Below are 13,552 nucleotides of genomic sequence, written 5' to 3' on the forward strand. Positions count from 1 at the left end.
AGTTTTTTTTTTTGAGAAACAATATTTCTTTTTTTTTTTGTTCATCCTTTATTATATTGAAAAAAAGATTTAAAAAATTATTCAACCTCAGACTCATTCAAATGTAGCAAACCAATAAATTATGTATAATTTCAATTAAATCACATGAACATAATCAATGAATATTAATTGATCTTATTTAAAGTATTTAGGAGTTGCACGGAGTTAAAAACAAAGTTAAGATTCGAATCTAAATTCTATTAGGGGTCTCAAGACATGACTTTCATGTCTAGGGTTAGAAGTAGAAAGAGAAAAAAAAAAGAGAAATAGAGAGAAAAGAAAAGAGGATATTGAAAAGAAAGAAAATCAAAATTAAAAAAAAAAATGTTAGATGTTGGTTTGAGATTTTGATGGAAGTGATCAAAATTTTAAGGAAATAATTTTTATTTTGAATGCCTAAAATGAAAATTTTTAATAATTGAGTGATTATATTTGTAGTTTATTTTTTAATAAAAAAATATATAATCCTATGAAGTTTCAAAGACAGTACAAGGAAAACATAGGATGGCAATGAGAAAGAATGACACAAATGTTATTTTCAACGAAATTGAAGGCTAAATTCGATGGAAAATACGTTACAAGATCCTTGTACATGAAATGTGAGAACAAGGTGAAAGTTGAATAAAGCTCCACACGCGCGTGTCAAAACCTTCAACTTCGTTGAGCTTTTTCTCATTCTATTTCCAAAGTTTTCTTTTACAAACAACTGAAATTGAATCGGCCTTTTTATTAAATATTTTCTCGTTTTTGGAACAAAACAAAAGGTCTCCCTTCAACCATTTACATTTTTAATAAATTTTTGCTTTTTGTTCATCATTTTTCTTTTCTTTTTTTGGTATAGGAATTTGAAAAACACATTGCTTATCTGTTCTTCGAAGTGAAGAAGAGTAAAAAGAAAGATTACAAGCACTGGAAAGAAAAAAAAAGTATTTAATTGGAAAGAAAAACAATAACAAAGAAGAACAAAGATGGGAGAAACAGAGCACCACTACCATAACCACCTGCCGCCACTGCCGGCTCTGAAAAAGGACTTACTTGGACTCCTGCTGAACAACTCCATCAGCTTCAATACTGCATCCACTCCAACCCTTCTTGGCGTCAGTTCTTCTTCTTTATTTGCTCTATTTTTTGTCAAGTATTTACCGTTTAATTTAAAAAGAAAGCTGACTAAGCTTTGAAGTTTTTACGTTAAAAGTTTTACTTTTGAATATTTTTTCTTTATGGGTACTTTTCATTAAGTACTTTAAGCAATGCCTATGTATTATTTGTTTGATCTTTTTCGATTTATCTTGTCACTCCGTTCGGTACATTTTAGTAATTTGTTTCACATAAACTAGCATAAATCTATGCATATTTGGAATATTCAGATATAAGTAAAGCATAAATGGAATAACTTAGAAAAAGTTATGCATATCGATTTGGGACATATACTACTATTGGACACTCATTTTTCGAATATTAGTGATATGCAATCAATCTCATAGAATTAACTTGTTTAATAGCTAAAGCACTTTTACTGGCTTTCTAACACTACATTGTGAATCTTGGAACGACAGTCTTAATTGCAAATACATTTTTGTATCGAATAGGTGTCCATCATGTACATTTTACGATCCGAAATTTCTTTTTAGTGGGATTGGTATCCTTTTTATGTCTCTCAATCCTTTGTTGTATGCTATGAACAGGGAGATAAAGCCCGGGTCATTCAAGTGTTGTCATTTATGTTGGGCATTAATACGCTACTTCAAACATTTATCGGCTCGAGACTTCCCACGGTGATGGTGCATCTTTTGCATACACCTTACCATTGTTGTCGATCATCAACGATTATACAGACGAGGCCTTCACATTTGAGCACGACGTATGTAAACTTTAGTAATGACACGAATGAACCAAATTCATTCATTTTAATATCAGACATTGTTTTTATTTGTCTCTTAATATTTTTGTACGTTGGGGTTACATCTTGGAACTGATTTAGCATGTATCATAGAACAAAGTTGATGTAGATGCTCCATAAATCTGCTCATTGTTGGTGTACTCTTCCTAGATTCTTCTCGGTTATGACCGTATTACTTAATGACAATGATCTGGGGTGATTGTTTCTGCAGCGGTTTGTTCATGGTATGAGAACCATTCAAGGATCACTAATTGTTGCTTCATTTGTCAACATTATCCTTGGGTATGGCAGGGCATGGGGAGAGCTGACGAGGTAATACCGAATGTAGTTATCACGTCCTCGACTGCTCGTTAGTTATAGCTTGAGGTGTTTGTTCGATAATTATTGAGTTGTCATTACTAATTTTTCTAATAGTTTTCTCTTTAACCTTTTTGTCAGAATTAAATAACCCGAATCCTTATTTAAATAAAATACAGTGGTAAAATAAAATAGAAGTAAAATCCATATAGAACTACACTTCTTTTATTTTATTTTAGAATAAGGTTTTTAAACCTTATTAAACTCTATCTATTTTATATTTATTAGAATAAGGTGTTTCAATCTTACTAGAATATGGCTTTACAAGCCTATATATAGACATAGTCTATTCCTCTTGTAATTAAATTTGAATTCGACATAGTGAATTTTCTTCTCCTCTGCCCATAGTTTTTTTTCCCGAAAGGGTTTTCACGTAAAATCTGTGTGTTCTTTATTTTATTTTATTTTATTTTCACAAATTGGTATCTGAGCTTCCGGATAGTTCATCTCGATCACGGTAATGGCGTCTTTGAAGTATGAATTTCTATTAGATACAAGCAGTTCTTGCGCAAATGGATATGGAAGATGCCCTGCTAGGGATAGATAAGATGCCTTCGACATTAACAGATAAAGAGAAGAAGCGTAAGGATCAAAATGCGTTAACACAATTACATCTAAATTTGTCCAACAAAATTTTGCAGGATTTGATGAAAGAGAAGACCGCCGCTGCATTATGGAAGAGACTGGAACAAATATGCATGTCGAAAACTCTAACAAGCAAGTTGCATATGAAGCAGCGTCTTTATGCTCATCGTTTGGAGGAATGTGCGTCTATACATGAACACTTAACAGTGTTTAAAGAAATTCTCTTAAACTTGGAGGCCATGGAGGTTCAGCATGATAAGGAAAATTTAGGGTTGATTTTACTTTGTTCGTTGCCCCCATCTTATTCAACCTTTAGAGACATGATTTTATATAACCGCGAGTCTCTCACAGTTGATGAGGTTTATGATTCTTTGACCTCGTATGATAAGATGAAGCATTTTTTGGTTACACCTGACTTTCAGAGAGAGGGTCTCATTGTTCGTGGGAGACAAGATCGGAACGTTGATGATGATCGTGGAATGACACAGGAACGGAATCCTCGTGGTAAATCTAAGGGTAGATCGAAGTCTTCAAACAAAGGTAAAACTTGTAACTTCTGCAAGAAGAAAGGGCACATTAAATCTGAGTGCTATAAGCTACAGAACAAGTTTAAAAGGGAGGCTGCGAATTAAAAGGAAAAACAACCAGAAAATTCCGGTGAAGCTAATGTTGTAGAAGACTACAACGATTGTGAACTTTTAGTTGCTTCTGTCAATGATTCTAAAGTAAGCAATAAGTGGATACTTAATTCAGGCTGCACCTTCCACATGAGTCCTAATCGGGATTTGTTTACAACTTATGAAACAGTGTCTGAAGATGTTATTTTGATGGGAAATAAGGTGTAACAGCAAAATTTTTAGTGGTATCGGAAACAGTGATTCGAGATCACTAAATTCGACGAGTAAGTTTAGAAATTTTAATAAATGATAATTATGGGCCAAGCGCAAACTTAAAAGAATTTTTTTTAATTAGTGAATTTTACGATTTTAAAAGAATTAATCAGGTAAATTGGGTTGAAAACGAGGTATCGAGACCTCGAATTTATAAACCAATTCATAAATATTTTTATAAATATTTATGGAGTGTTATTAAGTTAGTATTAAAGTTTCGTCAGAAAATTTTAACGTTTGATTAGTCAATTAATTAAAAAGGACTAAATTAAAAATAGTGCGAAATTTGTTAAATTGTGATTAAATAGTTTAAGTGATTAAAAAGGAGGGATTTAAAAGGCAATTGGACCCAAATTGTATGGACTGGACTGTTGGGCAAGAAAATCAGCAAAAAGACAAGGAGAAACAAGGGCAAAATGGGAAATTTTGTAAATTAAACATATAAAACAAGACAAAATTGAAAAATCTAGAGATATCATAATTTTTCTTCAGCAAAAACGCCATGGGAGGTCTGAAAGTTTCTGGTTTTTCATACTTTGACATATGTGAGTTCAATTCTTGCCCTTTTCTTTGAGATTTTTATGTTTTTGTTACTTTTACAATTAGGTCCAAGTGCTTAATTCATTAGTTTTTGATTTTATGGACAAAATTGAAAGCTACCATTGATAAGTGTTGGCTGTTTATGACGAAATAAAATGAGTTTTAAGCTTTGATTTTTTTGTTTGATGATTTTATCAAGTAGTTTCAATAGAAATTGATTTTAGGACCTAATTGTGAAAAAGTTGTGAATTAAGGTTTAGTGTTAAAATTCTGATTTTCAAAGGTTGTGTAATAGTTTAGAATGATGGAATAAAATGTTAATTGAGAAAAATTAGCTTAATAGATGGGCTAATTGAGCAAGGACTGAATTGTATGATCTGTGAAATTTAGAGGAAAAATAGTAATAAACATCTTGAACTAAAATAGTTTTGGACAGCAGCAGTAGGTTAACTTTGAAAAATCACCATAAATTGTAAAAATATAATTAGAGGATGAAAAAAATATTGAATTAAATCTTATTGAGTCTAGTTTCTTATAGAAGAAACGGTGTAAGCAATTGAATTGTAAATTATGAGATATAATAAATTTTGTGAGACAAGATTAGAATGAATTCGGGTTCCCCTATTTTAACTTTGGAAAATCACTAAAAATTGGAAAAAATTTATTTGAGGCTTAAATTTATATGTTTAGAATCCTTAATGAGTCTATTTTCAATATAAATCAACAAGAACATTATCCGAGTTCTGTACTATGATATAATTAATTTTTAGTGAAGAGAGGTCAAAACTGTTGGATAGTGAAATAGGGGAAACTTAAATGAATAAATTGTACTAATTGGCTAAACCAAAAATTCTGAAAATTTTATGGTGGAATAATATGTGAGTCTAGTTTCAGGAAAAATTTACGGATCTTAATTTGGAGCTCTGTAGCTATAATTATAAATAATTTAGTGATTATGACTCGTGTGAACAGCTTGATGTGAGCATTAATAAGTAAATTGTGAAATAGTACTTACAAGAATGTTATATACATTAAAGATGTGGAATGGAGAGAAGGAGGAGGAAAATAAATGATATATGTTTATAAGAAAATAGTATGAGAATGATACATATCATGACATGTATATATATAACTAGTTTCAATATGATGCTTGTTGGGTATGAAGTTGGATTGAAATGTCTCAGGCAAGTATTTTATTCTGCGTATCTGAAATGTAGTATTTTATGAAGATATGATCTAGCTTTAAATATGAATGCTTGATGATTAAGCTGAAAATATTTGGTAAGATGATAATCATGGTAAAAAAGTATAAGTGGTACCATAATAGACAAGGTAAAATGAGTATGAGAGATACATGTATGATGACATACAAATACTATGTTTGTAGTTTAATTGAGAATGTTTAATCATTAAATGAATACCATGTTATATGCTTTTGATTTTGTATGAGTGTGTAAGAGATTAAGGTTGACCAAGGCTTGGAAAATAGCTTAGGTATTGACCACACAAGCAGAGACACGACCGTGTGTCTCAGCCGTGTATGGAACACGACTTTAGGACACGGGCGTGCGATGTGGCCGTGTGCCCCTAAATTGATGATGATGTCATAAACAGAAAGCTCCACGGACAAGGGACACGGGCTTGTCCCAAGCCACATGGGCGTGTGGAATCCACACGGCGTAATCATACGGGCATGTGGGTACTGTTCACATGTAAAATTTTTAAAAAAATTAAGCGAAAAATTTTATGAGAAATCGGTTAAGTTCCGACTTGATTTTAATGTTCATGTTGGGCTTCGAGGGCCCAAATAAAGGTTGTTATATAGATATATGATCTCAGAAAGTGAATAGTAATATTTCGATTAATCTGTAAATGTTCTGTATGTACTGGTAACACTCTGTAACCTTGTTTCGGCGACGGATATAGGTTAGGGGTGTTACATAAGGCTTCATGTAAAATCGCAGGTGTTGGAACAATTAAAGTTAAGATGTTTGATGGAGTTCTCAAAACACTTAGTGACGTACGACATGTTCCAGAATTTAAAAGAAATTTAATTTCGTTAAGTACTCTTAATTCAAAAGGGTACAGATACATAGCTGAAAGTGGAGTTTTAAAGATTTCCAAAGGTTCCTTTATTGTAATGAAAGGGCAGAGAAAGACTACCAAGTTATATGTTTTGCAGGGTTCTACTATTACTAGTGATGTAGCTGTCGCTTCCTTTTCCTTGTCAGATGATGATATTACTAAACTTTAGCATATGCGCCTAGGGCATATGAGTGAGAATGGCATGACAGAACTGAGCAAAAGAGGACTTATTAATAGGTAAGGAATTTGCAAACTAAAGTTCTGTGAACACTTTTTGGGAAGCAAAAGAGAGTTCAATTCACTAGAGGAATCCATAACACGAAGGGAACGTTGGAGTATATTCATTTTGATCTGTGGGGGCCATCCAGAGTGCCTTCGAGAGGTGGAGCTAATTATATGCTAACTTTTATTGATAATTTTTCCAGAAAAGTTTGGGCATTCTTCTTGAAGCAGAAAAACGATGTGTTTTCCGCATTTAAGTCTTGGAAAATTATGATTGAAAAATAGATAGAAAAACAAATAAAATACCTCCGCACAGACAATGGCTTAGAGTTCTATTTTGATGAGTTTAATATATTGTGCAAATCAGAAGGGATCCTGAAACACTTGACAGTTCATCATACTCCACAGTAAAACGGTGTTGCAGAACAAATGAATAGAACGATCATGGAGAAGGTTCGATGTTTGTTGTCAAATGCCAACTTACCGAAGTCGTTTTGGGCAGAAGCAGCCTTTACTGCATGTTTTTTGATCAATCGATCTCCATCCATTGCCATTGAGAAAAAGACTTCATAAGAGGTATGGTTTGGTAATCTTGTTAATTATTATGACTTAAAGATCTTTGGGTGTCCTATGTATGCTCATGTTGATAATGGAAAATTAAAACTGAGATCCATTAAATGTGTTTTTCTTGGTTATAAAGTCGGTGTAAAATGATATAAGTTATGGTGTCCTGAAAATAGAAAAGCTGTGATTAGCAGAAATGTCGTTTTTGTTGAAACTGCTATGCTACCTAACTTATCTCTTAAAGACTCTTCCAATAAAGAAAATCAAAAGTAGGTGGAGCATTAGCTTAATACAGAGTCGACTCCTCAAGCTAGTACAAAAATTGAGAATAAAGTTGCTTCTTCACCACAATACTCTATTGCCAAAAACAAAACTAGAAGAGAAATTAAACCTCCAACGAATTATGACGAGGCTGATCTAGTTGCTTATGCTTTAAATGTGGCTGAAGATATAGATGCAAACTGAGAGCCATCTAATTATTCTAAGGCAGTTAGCTGTGAAGACTCAGAAAAGTGGATGTTTGCTATGCAAGAGGAGATGAAATCACTCCACAAAAACAGAACATGGGATCTTGTGAAACTTCCTAAAGGTAAAAAAGGTTGTTCATTGTAAATGGGTGTTTCAAAAGAAAGAAGAGACTCCAGGAGTTGAAGAACCTATATATAAAGTAAAGCTTGTTGCAAAGGGTTACAGTAAAATTCCAAGAGTGGACTTCACAGATGTGTTCTCCCCAGCTGTGAAGCATAGTTCGATTCGAGCTTTGCTTGGTATTGTGGCAATACATGATTTGGAGCTTAAGCAGTTAGATGTAAAAATTGCATTTTTGTATAGAGAACTTGAGGATGACATTTACATGCAACAACCAGATGGTTTTACAGTATCAGAAAAAGAGGACTATGTTTGCTTGCTGAAAAAGTCTCTTTACGGTTTGAAACAGTCACCAAGACAGTAGTACAAGAGGTTTGATTCCTTTATGACTTTTAATGATTTCAAAAGAAGTAGTTTTGATAGTTGTGTTTACTTTAAGAAAAATAGTAATGGTTTTTTTGTGTATCTACTTCTTTATGTTGATGACATGTTGATAGCAACAAAAGATAAAAGAGAGATAAGAAAGGTCAAAGCCCAACTAAGTGAAGAATTTGAGATGAAAGATTTGGGACCAGCAAAGAAGATACTTGGTATAGAGATTCTCAGAGATAGAAAAGCAAGTAAATTGTACCTAAGTCAGAAGGCGTACATTAAGAAAGTTCTTTGCAGGTTCAATATGCAGAGTGCTAAGCCTGTTAGTACTCTTTTAGTAGCTTATTTCAGATTTTCATCAGCTTTGTCTCCACAATCAGATGATGAGATTGAGTACATGTCACATGTTCCATACTCTAGTGCAGTGGGATCTCTCATGTATGCTATGGTTTGTTCACGTCCAGATTTATCATATGCGCAATCGGTCAGGTTAGCGATACATGGCGAATCCCGGTAAAGAACACTGAAAAACAGTTCAGTGGATTTTAAGATACTTACGAGGTACTACTAATGTCTGCTTACAATTTAGAAGAACTAGTGATAGAGTCATTGGATATGTTGATGCTGATTTTGCTGGACACCTTGATAGAAGAAGATCTCTCACAGGTTATGTTTTTACAATCAGAGGTTGTACAATCAGTTGGAAAGCAACTTTACAAACTACAGTCGCTTTGTATACCACTGAAGCTGAGTACATGGCGATTATTGAGGCTTGTAAAGAAGGTATTTGGTTGAAGGGACTCTTTAATAAACTCAATGAAGACCTTCAAATCAGTACAATATTTTGTGACAGTCAAAGTGCAATCTTCCTTACAAAAGATCAAATGTTTCATGAGAGAACAATCAGAGTTCTGTATCATTTTGTTCGTGATATTATTGCTCATGGTGATATTGTTCTAAACAAAATTAGTACTCATGAAAATCCTGCAGATATGATGACTAAATCACTTCCTATAACCAAGTTTGAGCATTGCTTAGACTTGGTTGGTGTTCATTGTTGAAGTTAAACCCTTAAGGGGTTTTATGGAAGAGGTGGAGAACTTGTTCGCTGAGAGTTCGCGATGAAAAACTTGTTCTGTAACACCCCTCACTCGTATCCAACATCGGTACAGGGCTCGAGGCATTACTGAAACTTTATCATTCATAAACATACAAAACCGGGTCACCAAATTTCACCCAAAATTTAAAACTTCTAGAACTTAAGCATATCGTCCCTTATACAGGCCATCGAGGCCTATAACCTACATTAAGGCGGTTCGGTACAAACCGAAATCATTCGGTAAACTTTGGGTGACTTAATAAATTTCTAGCTTTGGAGTGTCACACGCCCGTATAGGTGTGCCGTGTGGACTCACACGCTCGTGTGGCCTAGGGCATGCCCATGCCTTTAACCCGTGGGCAACATTAACTTTTGGGCACAGCGAAGACACATGCTCGTGGGCTCACCCCGTGTCCAAAACTTGAGCATTCTATTAAAATAATACGGTCCAGACACACGCCCGTGTGTCCTACCCGTGTGCTAATTTGACTTGAAGTTTTAGGTGCAGGGGACACACGACCATACCACACGCCTATGGGGATGGGCCGTGTGTCACACACGGCCTAGACACACGTCTGTGTGTCTAACCATGTGGACCTTAATAGGCTATTTTCCAAGCCTTTAGTCACCCCTTTCTACTAGTGTGCCTAATGGTTGCCAAGTTTGAGGGAAAGCATGATTATACACTTGTAAATAATCTTAATGAAAATAGTTGTATGGAAACCTTATATCATTGGTTTCATACATAAATGGTTATTTCCTATTTAGTGTCATGGGTTCCCATATTACATTAATCCATCTGAAATTGGCTCATTCATGTGATTCATTTCCAATTAATAACAACCCGTCATTTGTAATTAAAACCATGCATAAAATCGTAGGTCTTAGCCTACTTAAATTAAGCCAATTTTCATGGCCATATACAAAGAGATAAACATATTTTTACATGTCTTTACTGGGTAAATCAAATGACACATATAACAAAATACTCGAAATTACTATACATGCCATTGAACAAAATAAATAGAGTCTTTATACCAAAGCTTGTTTAGTTAATAGTTTGTTGCTTCTCTAACCGTCTTCCAATCCTTATGAGTCCTCGAGCTCTGTAAAATAGGGAAAAGAGAGGGGTGAGCATTTTCATGCTTAGAAAGCTTGAATAACCGAAGAGTAAACTTACCGAATAATTAGCATACATCCATACTTAATCATGAAATCATCCAATATGAAATGATTTCCTATCACATGCACTCAATCAATGAGTTAGTCACATAATCATGTATCATGTAATTTAACTAAATGAGCTCATCATTAAACATTTCATTCATACATATATCCTACGTTAATCTCGTCGAGTTTCTAGGAAATATCGATGGAATGCCCAATATTCGTCAATTTATTCAGATGATCTTTCCATATATGCACTCCCGCGAACCTCACATCATATGGCGGGATTACCAGTCCAGGCTAAATCCCCTATTCTATGAACTCATAAGGTGATGTCAGGATTGCCAGTCCAGGCTAAATCCCTTATAATGACAAACACCCTTAATGATCTCGGATCTGAGTTACCAGTCCAGGCTAAATTCAGATCCTAATCTGATTACTCGCCTGGGCTAAATCCACAATGCACTCATGTTCTTCGGGAGCCTTGATCATTGAAGGGACACCTGTCCGGGTTAGATTCCTTTCCATACTCGAGATCTCGGATTACCCGTCCGGGCTAAATCCTTACTGTAACACATGCAGGATCTCCTTTCACATGTAAAACATGGTTTATCCCTCGAATTCCCTTTCAACCTCAACCGAGACGGTTATCAACAAGTCATTATCAAAGATGCATTTCATGCATTTCAATACCATTAATAATGCAATCATCATGCATTCGTAAATCATACAATCATGCATATTAGGGGTTTACTTTAAGTTATCTGAACTTACCTAGTAACAGTTTCAGTGTTATGTTTCGGTTATTCCGAAACCTTGCATTTACCTCGATCGGCCTCCGGAATTTGTTCCTCGAGGTTACTGAGCTTGAAAAGAAGAAACCCTAGCTATGGTGTCTTCCCAATTTCGGCAGCTATGGGAAGAAGATGAGCATATTTTTGCTCTATTTTTCCCTTTTTATTTCATTAAAATGACAAATGACCAAAATGCCCTTATGCCCTTTCTTTAAAATTTCATCCATGCAAGCCCATTTTTGTCCAAAAATTTAAAATTTGGGTAAATTGATCTCCAAGACCTTCTAATTCATAATCTAAAGAAATTTCATCCAAATTGCTTCTAGAATCTAAGTTTTGTAATTTATTCAATTTAGTCCCTAATTTCCAATTGGACACATTATACTTAGAATTTCTTCATAAAACTTTAACACATACATATACTCATATTCTAGGCCTCATAATAATCATAAAATAAATATTTTTGATGTCAAATTTGTGGTCCCGAAACCACTATTCCAACTAGGCCCTATTTCGGGATGTTACATTTCTCCCCCCTTAGGGACTTTCGTCCTCGAAAGTCTTACCAGAAAATAGATTTGGATATTGGATTCTTATGGTTTCTTCTGGCTTCCATGTGGCTTCTTCTACACCATGTCGATGCCATAAAACTTTCACAAAAGCCACATCTTTATTTCTCAACTGTTTAACTTCATGAGCCAATATCTTAACCGGTTCTTCTCCATAGGTCATGTCCGGTCGAATTTCGATCTCAATCGGCGAAATTACATGAGAGGGGTCTGATCGGTATCTCCTTAACATGGATACATGGAACACATCATGAATCTTTTCTTGTTCTGGTGGCAACGCCAAACGATAGGCTAGTAGTCCAACTCTTTCGGTGATCTCGTACGGTCCAATAAATCGTGGACTCAATTTACCTTTCCGACCAAATCTCAATACCTTTTTCCATGGAGATACTTTCAAGAATACTCTATCTCCAACTTGAAACTCAATTTCTTTTCTTTTCAGATCAGCATAAGACTTTTGTCTATCTGATGCCACTTTTAAATAATCCCGTATCACTTTAACTTTTTCTTTAGTTTCTTTAATCAGATCAACTCCATGAATCTGATTTTCCTTGAGTTCTGTCCAGTACAATTGAGTTCGACATTTCCTACCATACAAGGCCTCATAAGGCGCCATCTTCAAACTTGTTTGGTAATTATTGTTGTAGGCAAATTCTACCAATGGCAGATATTTTTCCCAACTACCCTGAAATTCAAGGATGCAACAGCGCAACATGTCCTCGAGAATTTGAATCATCCGCTCAAACTGACAATCAGTATGAGGGTGAAAAGTTGTGTTAAAGCTCAACTTTGTACCCAATGGTTCTTGTAACCTCTTCCAGAATCTCGAAGTGAACCTCGGGTCTCTGTCCGAAATAATTGAGAGTGGTACTCCATGCAATCTTACTATCTCAGAAATGTACAAATCAACCAATCTATCAAGGGAATAATCCGTCTTTAAAGGGATAAAATGAGCCGACTTTGTCAGTTTGTCCACTATATACCATATGACATCCTTCCTTTTTGGAGTCAAAGGTAATCCTGTCACGAAATCCATGGTAATTTTGTCCCATTTCGATTTGGGGACCATTACAGGCTGTAACAGACCTGAAGGCACTTGATGTTCAGCTTTAACTTGCTGACATACTAGGCATTTCAATACAAATTCAGAAACGTATCTTTTCATGCCGTTCTACCAGTACATCTTCTGTAAATTATTGTACACCTTGGTACTTCCCGGGTGAACTGACAAATGACTGTTATGTGCTTCTTGCAAAATCTTTCGAATAAGTTCATTGTCTCTGGGTACACAAACCCTATCTTTGAACATCAAACATTCATTAGGACTAATTCGAAAATCGATCTCAATACCAGACTCATATTGAGCCCTGTTTGCTTGCAAGTCATCATCATTAAATTGAGCATCATAAATTTCCTGCAAAAATGTCGGTCTAGCTTCCAGCTTGGCCATAACTGAACCATCATCAAGCAATGTCAAACGAGTATCCATGGCTCTCAAGGCATACAGAGATTTCCTACTCAATGCATCGGCGACCACATTCACCTTTCCCGGGTGATAGTCGATAATCAAATCATAATCTTTAATTAATTCTAACCATCTCCACTGTCTCAAATTTAATTCTTTCTGAGTCATTAAGTATTTAAAACTCTTGTGGTCCGTGAATATACGGCAAGTCTCACCATACAAATAATGTTTCCAAATTTTTAAGGCAAAAACAATAGCAGCAAGTTCTAGGTCGTGGGTTGGATAATTCTTCTCATGTGGCTTCAATTGTCGTGAA

The 13,552-nt window shown here is 34.9% G+C and overlaps 1 pseudogene; it reads left to right on the forward strand.

Moving 5' to 3' along the window:
- Nucleotides 1-631: 631 nt before the first annotated feature.
- Nucleotides 632-13,552, forward strand: part of LOC108450859 (nucleobase-ascorbate transporter 3-like) — a 53,200-nt pseudogene continuing 40,279 nt past the window's right edge.

The sequence above is a fragment of the Gossypium arboreum genome, chromosome 5 (genome assembly GCF_025698485.1).
Source record: "Gossypium arboreum isolate Shixiya-1 chromosome 5, ASM2569848v2, whole genome shotgun sequence".
Lineage (NCBI taxonomy): Eukaryota > Viridiplantae > Streptophyta > Magnoliopsida > Malvales > Malvaceae > Gossypium > Gossypium arboreum.